The sequence below is a fragment of the Adiantum capillus-veneris genome, chromosome 1 (genome assembly GCF_014529385.1).
Source record: "Adiantum capillus-veneris isolate H3 chromosome 1, ASM1452938v2, whole genome shotgun sequence".
Lineage (NCBI taxonomy): Eukaryota > Viridiplantae > Streptophyta > Polypodiopsida > Polypodiales > Pteridaceae > Adiantum > Adiantum capillus-veneris.
The window spans coordinates 77532340-77545230 of record NC_140931.1 but is presented as its reverse complement, the minus strand read 5'-3'; positions in this window follow the sequence as shown (position 1 = coordinate 77545230).

The following is a 12891-nucleotide window of genomic DNA, read 5'->3' as shown; positions in this document are numbered from 1 at the left end:
TACATGCTATTTATTAGAGTTAGATTACATAATAAAAAGGCCGTGAGAATTATGTCAAGGTTAGATAAGTAGTATAGATATTTATCTAACTTAAATTATACTAATTTTAACTAAAAATTAAAGATGAAAATTAAATAATTAAGTTTGAAAATTAGAAGATAATTACCAAAGGTCAAAAATACCCTTATTTATGTGTGATAATTATACTATAGTTAATTAGTGAGTTTAAGAAATTATAATTGATCAAAAGTCTTATTTTTAGCAAAAGATTAATTAAAATAAATAGATTTTGCGATCAAATTTTTTTAGGAAAATTATAGTAAGTGTAAACCTGTGATATAAAGTTGAGGAAATGAAATCTTTAATAGAAAATAAATAGAATAAATATTAAGCTCAAAATAAGCAGATTCCAAACTTAAAATTCGATGGGGAAATTAGGAAAAAGATATACAAAATTATAAGTAAATTAGGATAGCTTAGAAAACCCTTAGGAAAGCTGTGGAAAAAGTTATCATGCTTATATAGGCAAATAAGAAATTACCAGGTCAAGAATTTATCAATTAAGACTATAAATTTAGCCTAGATTTAGGTAAAATTGGATACAAAGATTAAGTCTAGCTTTCGGATCATTTACCTAATGATTAGACGTCCTTTTCATAAGGAATAAGAAGTTATGGCACCTAAAAGAACCCGAGCCAATTCTACATTTGATGATGAGGAGAGAGCTCTAAAAAGAACTAGAGCGTCGCACGACGATGAAGTTGGGCCTAGTAGTAGGCCTATGGAGGAGAGTCTTTAGCTGCCAGCGCACTAGCAAATGGCCAATCAATCCCAGGTAGGTTTCTCATTATTCAATTAAGTCTTAAAATAGTTTAAGTTCTTTTCTAAGTTAACATTGCATACGTAAGGAGTGAGTAAGAATCAGAAAAGGAATAGTTGGTCAAAAACAGAAGGTAACTTCCAAGAAACCAACGTGCATTTGTTTATGAAGTAGGAAAGAACTGTTTGGGTTAAAACTGGTTGAATTAGGAAAGATATGATTGATCATCCTTAAGACATCTTGTCTCAAGACACCTCCGACTCCTTGGTATAAATTGATGATAATGATGGCTTTCCAACCACGGATAAGTCGGTTACCCCCATGAACGATGAGTTTCTACTCCGTGTTATGTCTTGATGTTTCTACATAAGTTAGGATAACGTTTTTATCCTAGGGGAGCCGCCCAGTTCTAAGGGCAACTGGTTTGGTGTATGGGCACCCGGAACCTTGGGTGGGGGTTTATCCACTCCGGATTGTGAATAAGGAATGGGTGTCGTTGTTTCACCCTTAGGTGGTCTTGAAACAAGAAGAGTACTGGTCATGGCTATTATGGACAATGTTTTGATTGCCATACCCTGTCTTAAGTTTAAAGATGTCTGTTTTATAAAAGAATGCTTTCAATGTTGTCTTTAATAATTGATTGAAAGAGTTACTGTGACAGAAACTATTATTTTAAGTGTTAAAACAATGTGATAGTAATTAGAAAACAAAAGAATCATGTGTGAGAGTGCGGGGTGGTAAGTAGGGATTGACTAAGGTTGTCAATCCTGGACAGGTGGACTTGATTAGTCAGGTAACTATCCATCTCCGCACACTAAAAACGTTTGGAAAACATCTTCACTTAGAAGAGGAGTCCACCAGCGGCTGTGCCCTCACATATGTTAGGGCGAAAAAATCGTTGATTGAGGATACCCTAGCCCAATTTGTGGAAGTTATAGGGCAAAAATAGTTTTTTGGACTTTTAATACGTTGTCCCATTTTCGCTGCGAGACAGGACTATGTCTTCTTCTAAGGTTATAGACCCAAGCCATTGTCAACGGTAAAGGTCTATTCCTTGGATTCTTCTGGTTTAGAGACTCTGTATTTTATCAGACCTAGAGACCTGTCAAGGATCCCATCCCCATCTTGATATTGGCGGGTTGGGTATCTCACAAGATCATGAAAAACTTTGAGATGGCTGCCCTTGACGCCCCATCTGACACACACACTATAGTGGTATCAGATCATCGACCACCAATCGGCAATACGTCGGGCTCCAACATTAACCTAGCATAGATGTTTCCTAAGCATCCCAAATGGCAAGCCGCAAAATCTGAGCTGTAGAGTACACTATGCTATACTTCAAGTACCCGTAAACATCCCGATGATTAGAGGCCCAAAACCATGGCCCGACCTGTAATGTGCCACATATAGCATACACATCTCTGCGGGACCTATTCTTAGTTGTATCTGGTACTTGTCCAGCCCTCTGCTATCACACTATCTACTTCCCTTTGCCTACTGACTGGCACTTTCATGGGTCAAGACAAACTGGGTGCACCAACGTGCGTTTGCGGGGTATTAGAAAAACCCCTCTTTTTACATATCTGAATGAATAAAAAGACCTCTTGTTTTAGGAAATTTTTCCGAATTGAATATAAAAGCCCATAATTTTAATGTATCTCTATTAAATTGCCTAAATTTTTTGCATTTTAAAACCCCTCTTTTCAAACTCACGTTATACATTAACACGATTACATAGTGCACCCCCTGAGGGCTCATACAACCCATTTTAGCACATAGTATGAGCCTTGGCCACCCATACTAGTTTGGATGGCTGTGCAACTTTGGGGAGGGGATGGGGCTTACGCCCACCCATGAAAAGTCTCACAGCCATCCAATATGGTTTGAGCAGTCAAGGCCCATACTATGCTCTAAAATGGTCATATTGGATGGACACAAAACTTTGCACTCATGGTGGTCAGTACCTTTCTCCCACCCTTGCAAAGTTCCACATCCATCCAATATGGTATAGACGATCAAGGCCCATAATATGTGAAAAAATGGACCATATGAGCCATACGGCCCATTTTAGCACACATAGTATGGCTCCGGACCATCCAAATCATATCGGATGGTCAAAAGACTTTTCACAAATGGAAATGAGAACCATTAATCCACCTCTGCAAAGTTTCATGGGCATCTGATATGGTATGGGTAGTCAAGGCCCATACTATGTACTAAAATGAGACATATTGCTCATACATCACCTTTTAGTGCATATTGTGGGTTGAGACCACCCAAACCATATCGAATGGACAACAGACTTTGCACGAGTGGGGGTGAGTACTATCCCCTACCCGTGAAAAGTATCACAGCCATCCGATATGGTTTGGGCTGTCAAGGTCCATACTATGCGGTAAAATAGGTCGGATGAGTCATATGGCCCATTTTAGTGCATAGGATGATTCGGGACCGTCCAAACCATATTGAATGGCCACAAGAATTTGCATTGGTGGGGGTGAGCACAATTATCCCACCCATATAAATTTGCACAACCATATGATATTGCATGGGCAATCAAGGCCCATAATATGTGCTAAAATGTGCGGTATGAGCCATACAACCCATTTTAACATAGTATGGCTCGTGACCGCCTAAACCATAATGGATGGCCACAAGAATTTTCATGGAAGGGGGTGATCACCATTCCTTCACCCTTGCAATTTTTCATATCCATACAATATGGTATAAGCAGTCAAGGCCTATACTATGTGCTAAAATGGGACATATAGCTCATACAACCCATTTTTAGCACATATAGTATGCGTTGAGATCGCTCAGACCATATCAGATGGCCATGAGACTTTGCATTGGTGGGGGTGGGTACTATTCTCACACTTGTGTAAATTTGCATAGCCATCCAAATTGGTATGGGCATTCAAGGCCCCTAATATGCGCTAAAATGGTCTATATAAGCCATACGGCTCATTTTAGTGCATAGTATGGGCCTTGACCGTGCCCATACCAGTTATGGTGGCTATGCAACATTGCATTGATGGGTATTAGTGCTCACCCTCACCCATTTAAAGTCTCATGTTCATCCAATATGGTTTGGGCGGTCCCAACCTATATTATGTGTTGAAATGGGCCGTATGGCTCATACGGCCCATTTTAGCGGGTAGTATTGGCCTTAGCCACCCATGATGGTTGTGAAAAATTACAAGGGTGGGATAAAAGTGCTCACCTCAACCGGTGTAAAGTTTCTTGGCCATCCAATATGGTTTGACCAGTGCCCACCCATACTATGCACTAAAATGGGCCGTGTGGCTCATACCACCCATTTTACTGCATAGCATGGGCCTTGACCGCCCATACCAGTTTGGATAGATGTGCAGCTATGCATAAGTTAGAGGATGATTCTCACCCTCACCCATGAAAAGTTTCACAGCCATCCGATATGGTTTCGATGGTCCCAACCCATACTATGCCCTAGAATCGGCCGTATGAGCCATACAATTTTAGCACATAGTATGGGCCTTGACCACCCATACCATATTGGATGGATGTGAAACTTTGCATGGGTGGGGGATTGATGCTCAAAGTTACCCATATTATGCACTAAAATAGTCTATATATCTCATACATACCATTTTAGCGCATAGTATGGGTCTTGATCGCCCATACCATATTGGATGGCTGTGCAAATTTTCACAAGTGGAGGAATGGTTCTCACCCCCATCTGTGAAAGTTTTTATAGCCATACAATATGGTTTGGGTGGTCCCAAGCCATACTATGAACTACATAGGCCGTATGAGCCATAAAGCCCATTTTAGCGCATAGTATGGGCCTTGATTATGCCCATTCCATTTTGGATGGCTTTGCAACTTTCCATGAGTAGAGGAATGGTACTCATCCCCACCTACGCAAAGTCTCACAGCCATCCAATATGGTCTAGGTGGTCTCGATCTATACTATGCACTAAAATGGTCCATTTGGCTCATATGGGGCTTTGACTGCCCGTACCATCCGCATAAATTTGCATAGCCATCCAAACTGGTATGAGTGGTCAAGGCCCATACTATGTGCTAAAATAGACTGCCTGAGACATATAGCCCATGCTGTTGGCGGTCATAGCACAATGCACAACCCACCGACATAATGTCAATCCGGTGGATCGGAACCCGGCTAGTGCATGGAGGCATGGATGCACCTAATCTGACGGAATGAGGACTCTAGGAAGAGGGGTAAAGTAAGAGAGGAGAAGAGGGAAAGTCGATGAAGCAAGATCTATGCACACACACTCTCAATCTACACTCTAACTCTCTAATCATGTAGACAATGGTGTATCCCTTTGATCTAATCTCAAGCACACACACTCTAATCACACATTAAGCATACACAAAGAAGCCTAATGAGAGAAATGTATGCAACCCACGTACACACACACTCTAATCTAGCACACATGTGCAACAAGAATGCTCAAACAAGAGGGAAAACTTCAGAGAGAAGAGAAGATTAACGCTAATCATACACCATTAACACACATAAGCTTGAAAGACAAGAGAAAGTAGAGAGAACTTAGCTTCCATTAATCCCAATGACTACTACTTATGATGTGGAAGATCCAAGCTCTATAGCCACTCCTCTTCTTTTTCTCCACACTCCCTCACACTCTCTTCTCTAAGAATGCGCTTTCACATCTTGTGAATTGACTTATATACAAGGGCTTTTAAAAATGGGCGGTCGGACAAAAAATGTATAACATGCTGCAGGTATCTAGGCTCATCTAATCATCAATGTACAACTTGGAACTCACTATGGAGCCCGTAAATACAAAAAATATATGCATACACATATGTGTACACACCAATGGAAGCATAATGCATGTCGTTGACGCTCGCCCGTCAATACTCTCCCCTCCCGAAGATTTGTCGTCCCTGACAAAGCCATGTCGTGGTAGATGCTTGAGAAAGAATGTGCCTGCAAAAAGAAAAAGGTGGATGAGGTAGCATTATCAAATATATGGTGATAAGGCATAAGGAAAAGGCAAAGCACATGTAGTAATGAGTAAATGCAAAGAATTATGAAATGTTACACTACCATTAGGGAAAAATAAATTGCACTTGCTGAAATTAATTAATCAAGAGTTTTGGGCTTATGAACGAGTCTATCAATTAGTTAGCTACGACTAAGGGTTAAAACATTTACTCTAGTACTAACTAAGTTAGTAAATTTATCCCAATGCAAGATTCCCTAAGTATGTCTGTCATAGATTAGCTAACTAACTCTCACAACTCGAAACAAAAGCTTGAATTTTTTTTACTTGAAGCTCAATGGAAGTCTTTCTCATTTCATTTTTCTTGCTTTTCATTTGTTATTTTTCACATTTTTCAAAATCATTTGACGTGTGTGCTTATTTGTATACCTAGGGCTTTTTGCTTCTCAATGAAAAGCACCAACACTGGGAACCTCTAGGGCTCTAGTACCATAGGCGATACATGTGCGTGAAGTACCAAATCAAGCCAGGATTTCTCTTCCAGCTCAAGCTTTTACACTTGTGGCACTCTTGTTTTTCTTCCATTTCCTTTGTATTTTCACTAGTGTTCTTGGCTTTCTCAATGCTTAAAACACTCCTAAGGTTTCAAACACTCAAATAATTTTACCAACTAGGACTAGTAGTCAAGTAAATGAGTTAACCTAAAGTCCCGGCCTCCTAACCTCAAGGCTCATCAATAAAACTAAACTCTAAGTCAATTAACTAAAGAAAGGACAAGTTTATACATCTTTAATGGAAAATAACAAAACATAATTGAATGCACTTAATCAAACCAAGAAGAAGCCACAATCAACAAATATAAATGTACAAAACCATATAGCATAGGAAGGAGTACACCTGTGCATGGGCTCGATGAAGAGGTCGATGTCATGGAAGCTCCTCGTGTCTGGAGATACATCATGTCTACATGGTTGTCCAATCTCCATGGGCAAGCTAATGTCTGTCTACGTGCTGTATCAAAAGATCAACAAAAGCACTGTACCTCCAAGAGGTATGTTAGCAGCAAGATAAAATGACAAAAGTAACAGAATAATAAAATAAAACATCTAATCTAGGGTCTAAAACCTAGATATCCAGAGGAAAAAAACCCAAATAGGAAAAAAGTGCCTCTGGTATATGCACATAAATCTAGTACACATATCAATGTGTACAAATCTCAAATCTCGTGCAACTAGGAGTCAAGAGAGAGCTCTCACCATGAAGCACGATCTGCAATCGCTTAGCTCGATCTCTAATAGTCAAGGGCTGGCTAACACCTAGCTCCATATGTAAAGTCTGCTCAATAGCCAAGGAATGGTCGTATGGTGGGCATCAGCCTCTACTTGAATAGTCTATGGAAGGCTCTTCGGTAGCCAAATCTGCAATGCTCGCGCTCTCGTAGGGATGTCACTCTGAGCTCTCCTAGTGTGTCTACGTGTGCATCTAGCTCTAAGACATACTATCTGATGTGAAGGTACCGACCTCTCTAGGGGTAGTCTTATCTCTCGACATCTGGCTCGTGGAGGTCTCGCTCTAGGGTATGATCTTGTATGCGCTGGGTGTGCTACCGCTCGTGGCCTAGGTACCCAAACATGTCTTTGTCTCTCAAAGTAATCCTGTGCCTCAAGTGACCGTCTAGATGTGAGCCAACCATGTGAAAGTCCGTTGTCGGTCATATGGCTCTTTAGAAATATGATCGTGTCATCACAAGGTAAAAATCTAGCATGTATCTCGTCATGGGGAACAAATACCTGTTGGGTTGTCCTGGAAGCTCTACGTGGAGAGCTACATGCCTGATCTATCGTGTGTCGCTCCTCAGTGGCACTACTCATCGTCGCAAAGCCTCTGCCTAGAGAAATCTCTACACATGGTAGAGATGCCTGTGTACGTGGTCTCCAAACAAGTCTAGCAGGCTCTATCGTAGCCCTACATAGGGTGTTAGTAGAGGTCACTCTAGTCCGTGTACGTCCATGTATCTGTGGTGTAACCTCTATCTCTGTGGTGTCAGTAATGTAGTCTCTAGGAACCTGATCTAGAAAAGTACGGCTCATGGCTGGTCTCCGCTCAATCGGGTGATCTGATCGTGAATCGACGCTCGTACATGGCACTAGGGCAACATCTATATGTGGTGGCTGCTCTCTTTGTGACTCACTGGCTATGACACCGCTATGCAAGCTAAAAGAGTGGGATAGGGATGTTGTCGACTCTGCATCTTCTCTCATAGGGGGATCTACTCTCGTAGATGGATCTAGCTCGATTGCTATCTCTAAGGGCCTCTGTGAGGTCAGCAGATGTAAACAAGGATGCTCAAGGGAAGCTAGAATCTGTGGAGTGGTATCATCTATAACAAAGTCATCGGAGTCACTCACTCTATGACTCTGTGAGATCTCTCGATGTGTGCTGGAAGTCTCGTGGATAAGTGTGGTAGGTGGTGTAGGCTCCCTAACAATACTCTGACTGGGCTCTTGTCTCAGGGGCTCTACTTGTGGTAGGCTAGGTGCTGGAGCTATCTCTCGTGGCACACTATCATCCTCATCTGGCATCTCCCAAGGTGGTAGAATACGACGTGACAAAAGAAGCCTAGGAGGTGGTGTCTCTCGAGGACTCGGAGCTCTCGGTAGCTATGGAGCTAGCGTGGTCGTCGTGGGTAAACATAAATCATCGTGTCTAAGTCGAGGGGTAGCTAGAGGATAAAGCTCATGATCACTCTCTTTCTCTCTCACACACAGTAGACGGCAGCGCTAAAGTTTTGATTATGATTAAAGTCTCCTCTTACAAAATGACCTAGGTACCTTATATACTAAGGCTACCTTAGGTTTAACCAAAAATGGGGTTGAAAGGGTCAAATGGCTTTGTATTTACAATCTGGAAGTGCCATTGCACCCCGACTTCTGAAACTAGCCATAATCCACAGCATTTCATAACTCGCAAAAGATAAGACTTTGGTACAAAACTTGAGTTATGTTGTGTTGTTGACCCAGCAGTCAACACTCCCCCCTTCCGCGTTCATGTCGTCCCCGACATGACCTGATTGTCGATGGCGATGTGGTCTTTGTTGTCGTTTTGGCTTCATCTGTTGCACTGCTTGTAACTTTGTCTTACCACAACAAGAACTATGATCCATTAGAGCGGACATCTATCATCATAACCATTCATCTTTTGAGATCCTCTGATTACTTTTATGTCTGCTCTTCTTCATTGGGGACTTCTTTGTTCCTGTGCAATCATGTTGTTAGTGTTGTCTGCAGCTTTGTCATTGTAGGCCATTCTTCGACTCGCCATTGAGGAGAAGTATGCTATGGTCTGAAATTGGTGCTCCAATTCATTTGTCAATTGATTTGAGTAGCATTTCCTTATTGTTGATGTAGAAGGAATATGTACAAGAGGATGGTGATAGGTGTCTTTAGATTAGGGTCTAAAACCTGGATGACCAAAGGGAAAAAACCCGGTGGGAAAAAAAATGCCTTTGGTATACGCTCTTATTGGAGTTGAGCAGTTGAATGTGAAGTACATGTTCATGAAAGGTGAAACACGGAAAGAGTGCCTGATGCAAGTGCCAATTATGGGACACTCTATATGCATATGAGAAATTTGTCATCAAAAGCAAGCAATGTGAAAGAAGGAGGTGATGGGTGTTTCGAGGAGTAAATGTAGCACATGTGACATCAAAAGATGTCTCAATAGCTTCCACCTTTCCAAGAAGGGTTGTCGATGTAGAAGTTTCTCCACTCGTATCTCACTGTGCTCAGTATGTGAGTGTCTTTTGGACCTTCTCCTTCACTTCACCAGACTTAAGTACTTAGACTTCGACTCTTTTGCTCACCTATACCAGCATGAGCGACACAACGTAAATATGCTCAACTCTTCCAGCTTGACCAGTACCTAGAATAGCTAAGACGCTTAGACCACAGATAATATTACTTGAAGCTTTGGGACTAACACCTCACTCATTTTGTGGCTTAGCTACTTGACTCTGACTTGTATGACTTGTCGGTTGCATGTTGACACTACTTTGTGACAAGTTCTTCGGCTGTTGTAGTGACTGCTGAGACATACTTCGTGAAGTTTCATCGTTTCCCTGTACCTTCTTCTCTTTGTAGTGCTCAGGCCTCTCGTCAGTCTTTTCTTCATGTGGATTATGGATTTCTATATTTTTGCTTCATAATAAACAAAGAAAATCTTAAAACAACTCAACAAAAGAAAAAATCATTCAAATAGAAATCTAAATGCTATGTACACTATACACATGTCCCTAGGGGCTCATATATGGATTTTGTCCGCATACTCCTCTGTAACACTACTATGAGGGCATATACTCTAAATTTCTTCAAAAAATTATCACAATAAAACGCAAAAATTCAATGCATCTCACAAAACATTTCCCTCTAATAGTCATAATGTTAGGTCCGCATTCAGAATGCCTCCCCCCTTCCTATTTGGAGTCATCCTTTACGACAGGGTATCGCAAAGGGTATGTGTTGTGCTTGGGCAATTAAAAGTTGTGCATATGCAGGCCTTGTAATGTAGCCCTATTATGCATACACAGTCAATGCATGGAAAAGATTAATGTTGTGCAAGATGTGGGTATAAGCAATTTGCTTATTGGCATTCGTTGGCGAGGCTTCCTATTCTAAGCAATGTAATGGTCTTTGAAGCTCCTATATCATTGCTTGATTGAAGCGACTTTCTCTCTTCTAACTGTACTGTAATCGTAGGAAGAATTGTAAGAATTCAAGCGGCGATGCACTGACAGCAGTTTTGTTGTTCTTCTTTGGGACCCATTTCATTGCGATTATTGGTTGTTTTGTTGCTGGCTCTCGTTTGGGAACCCATACTTGCCCGTGCTTCATTTGTGTTTGAAGAGACTTCTTTGGGATCCACCTTTTTGTTGTGTGAGTCAACAGTGGTCTTTGCTTCAGCCCTTGTACGCTTGGTTGGGGACGACCGCAACCGTTTCGTCACAATTCTCGCAAATTGTCGCTTTCAGAGACCCCTAACTTGCGGATGTATTTTGAGGCCTCAAACGACTTTTTTTTTCAGATCTGTAGAGCTGCTCTCAGGCTATGTTTTGATATAAAAACTTTTCTGATCCCATACCGTTTGTGAAAGTTATGGCCAAAATAGTGAAATGCAGTTTAGAATGGTCAAAATGAGTCCAAATTCAATTTTAAAAGAAGATTTGGGATCTCTGTGACACTGTGAACACTTATGTATGGTCAAAATTATAGTTGGACCCTAAAACTGGCATACAGACATCCTACATGTAGGATGTCTATATGCTCAAAATTTAACAAAATTTGGTCCAGAGACTCCCCTTAAGTCTAGCAACGCAATGGTATGCTCTTAATTTCATTTGGACCTAAAAATGGCCTTGAGACATCCTACGCGTAGGATGTCTTTTTTCTCAGAATGACTTGAAATGTTCACCCCAGCTTCTCCTTGATGTGCTGATCACAGTGGTGTGCTCATAAGTGGGTTTGGAGTCATAAATCAAGCTGGAGACATCCTACGCGTAGGATGTCTAACTGCTCAGATTTTGTCCAAACTTGATCCCAAGATTCCCCTAGTGCTCAGCAACCCAATGGTATGCTCAAAATTGAATTTGGATGCCAATAGGTCAAGATTTGGGCTGCATAAGCTTCCAGTGCACTCCAAGAATAGGATATCTGACAATTCTTGTCTTTGCTTGGTAACTAGGCCAAACAAGGTCCGAATTCACTTTTGAAAAAAGATTTGGAATCCTTGAGACACTTAGAACCTCCCTATATGGCCAAAGTAGAATTTTGACCACTTTATGACCCTGGAGACATCCTACGCATAGGATGTCTTTTTGCTCTTTTTCAGCTCAAACTTGCACTGTAGCTTCCCCTTGATGTGTTAAACTCACATCTATTTTTACTTTTTGATTCTGACACCTATAGGTTGGTCAAATGATCAAGAATCTGTTCCAAAAGCCTGATGTCCGTTCTGATGAATTCACCAGTCAAATCAACTCCAAATTGGACCAAAATTCACTAGGAGGCTTGCCTAAGGCTATACAATACCCTGCTATGTTCACTGTCAAAGTCTGGATTCAATTTCTTGCTTTAGACATCCTACGCGTAGGATGTCCTTTTCATCAGAATGGCTTCAAACTTAAAGCCCAAGCTCCCCTTGGGTTGCTGATCACTTTGGTATACTCAAAATTTGGTTTAGAGTCCAAAATCACTCAGAAGACATCCTACGTGTAGGATGTCTTTTTGGCCTCTTTGACCCCAGTCTTGTCCCACAGTTTCTCCTTGATGTCAGTAACCCAGTGGTATGCTTAGATTTTGGTTTGGATTTCAAAAGTCCCAAATTTTAGCTGTTCTAGCCTTTTTTTCTATAAAAAAAAACGCTAAAGTCTGCTTAAAACCCAATTTTCTCACCCAAATGAGCTGAAAACTCTCACATGCACTCAAAACATCATGTATAACATGCACATGAAGTCACCCTATGGTTTGGTCTCAGAAATTATGCCTTGGGCATAATTTGGGTAGGATGTCTGGCAATTTTCGTCTTTTGGTCTTATCCTGTCAAGATATGGTCAAGTTCCCCTTTCCATGTGAAAATAGGGTAAAACCTACCTTCTGAACACACTGGTCAACTCAGAATTTCAAAATTTCCTCCAGATCACCCTGTAGACATCCTACGCGTAAGATGTCTACTGATGAAATTTTTGGCAGAATTCATCCACAGGCATCCTCAAGTCTTGAGCACTACTTTTCAAGCATTTCTACCAGTTTTTATGCAAAATTGTGCTCAGAATCTTAAGTTTCTTGTTTTCACGTTTTTGACACTCCGTCTTTGGTCTTTTGGGTGTCAAGAGTTGGTCAAAACTCTAGTTTCAATGTATACTTAGGGTAAAACCCCCCTTCTGAACACATTGGTGCACTCAGAATTTTCAAATTTGGTCTCCAGAACCCCCTTGAGACATCCTACGCGTAGGATGTCTATGTTTACAGAATTGTAGGTTTTCTTCACAGAACCCTTGCAAATGCTCTTTTATATGCACAACATCAGTCAGTCATACAA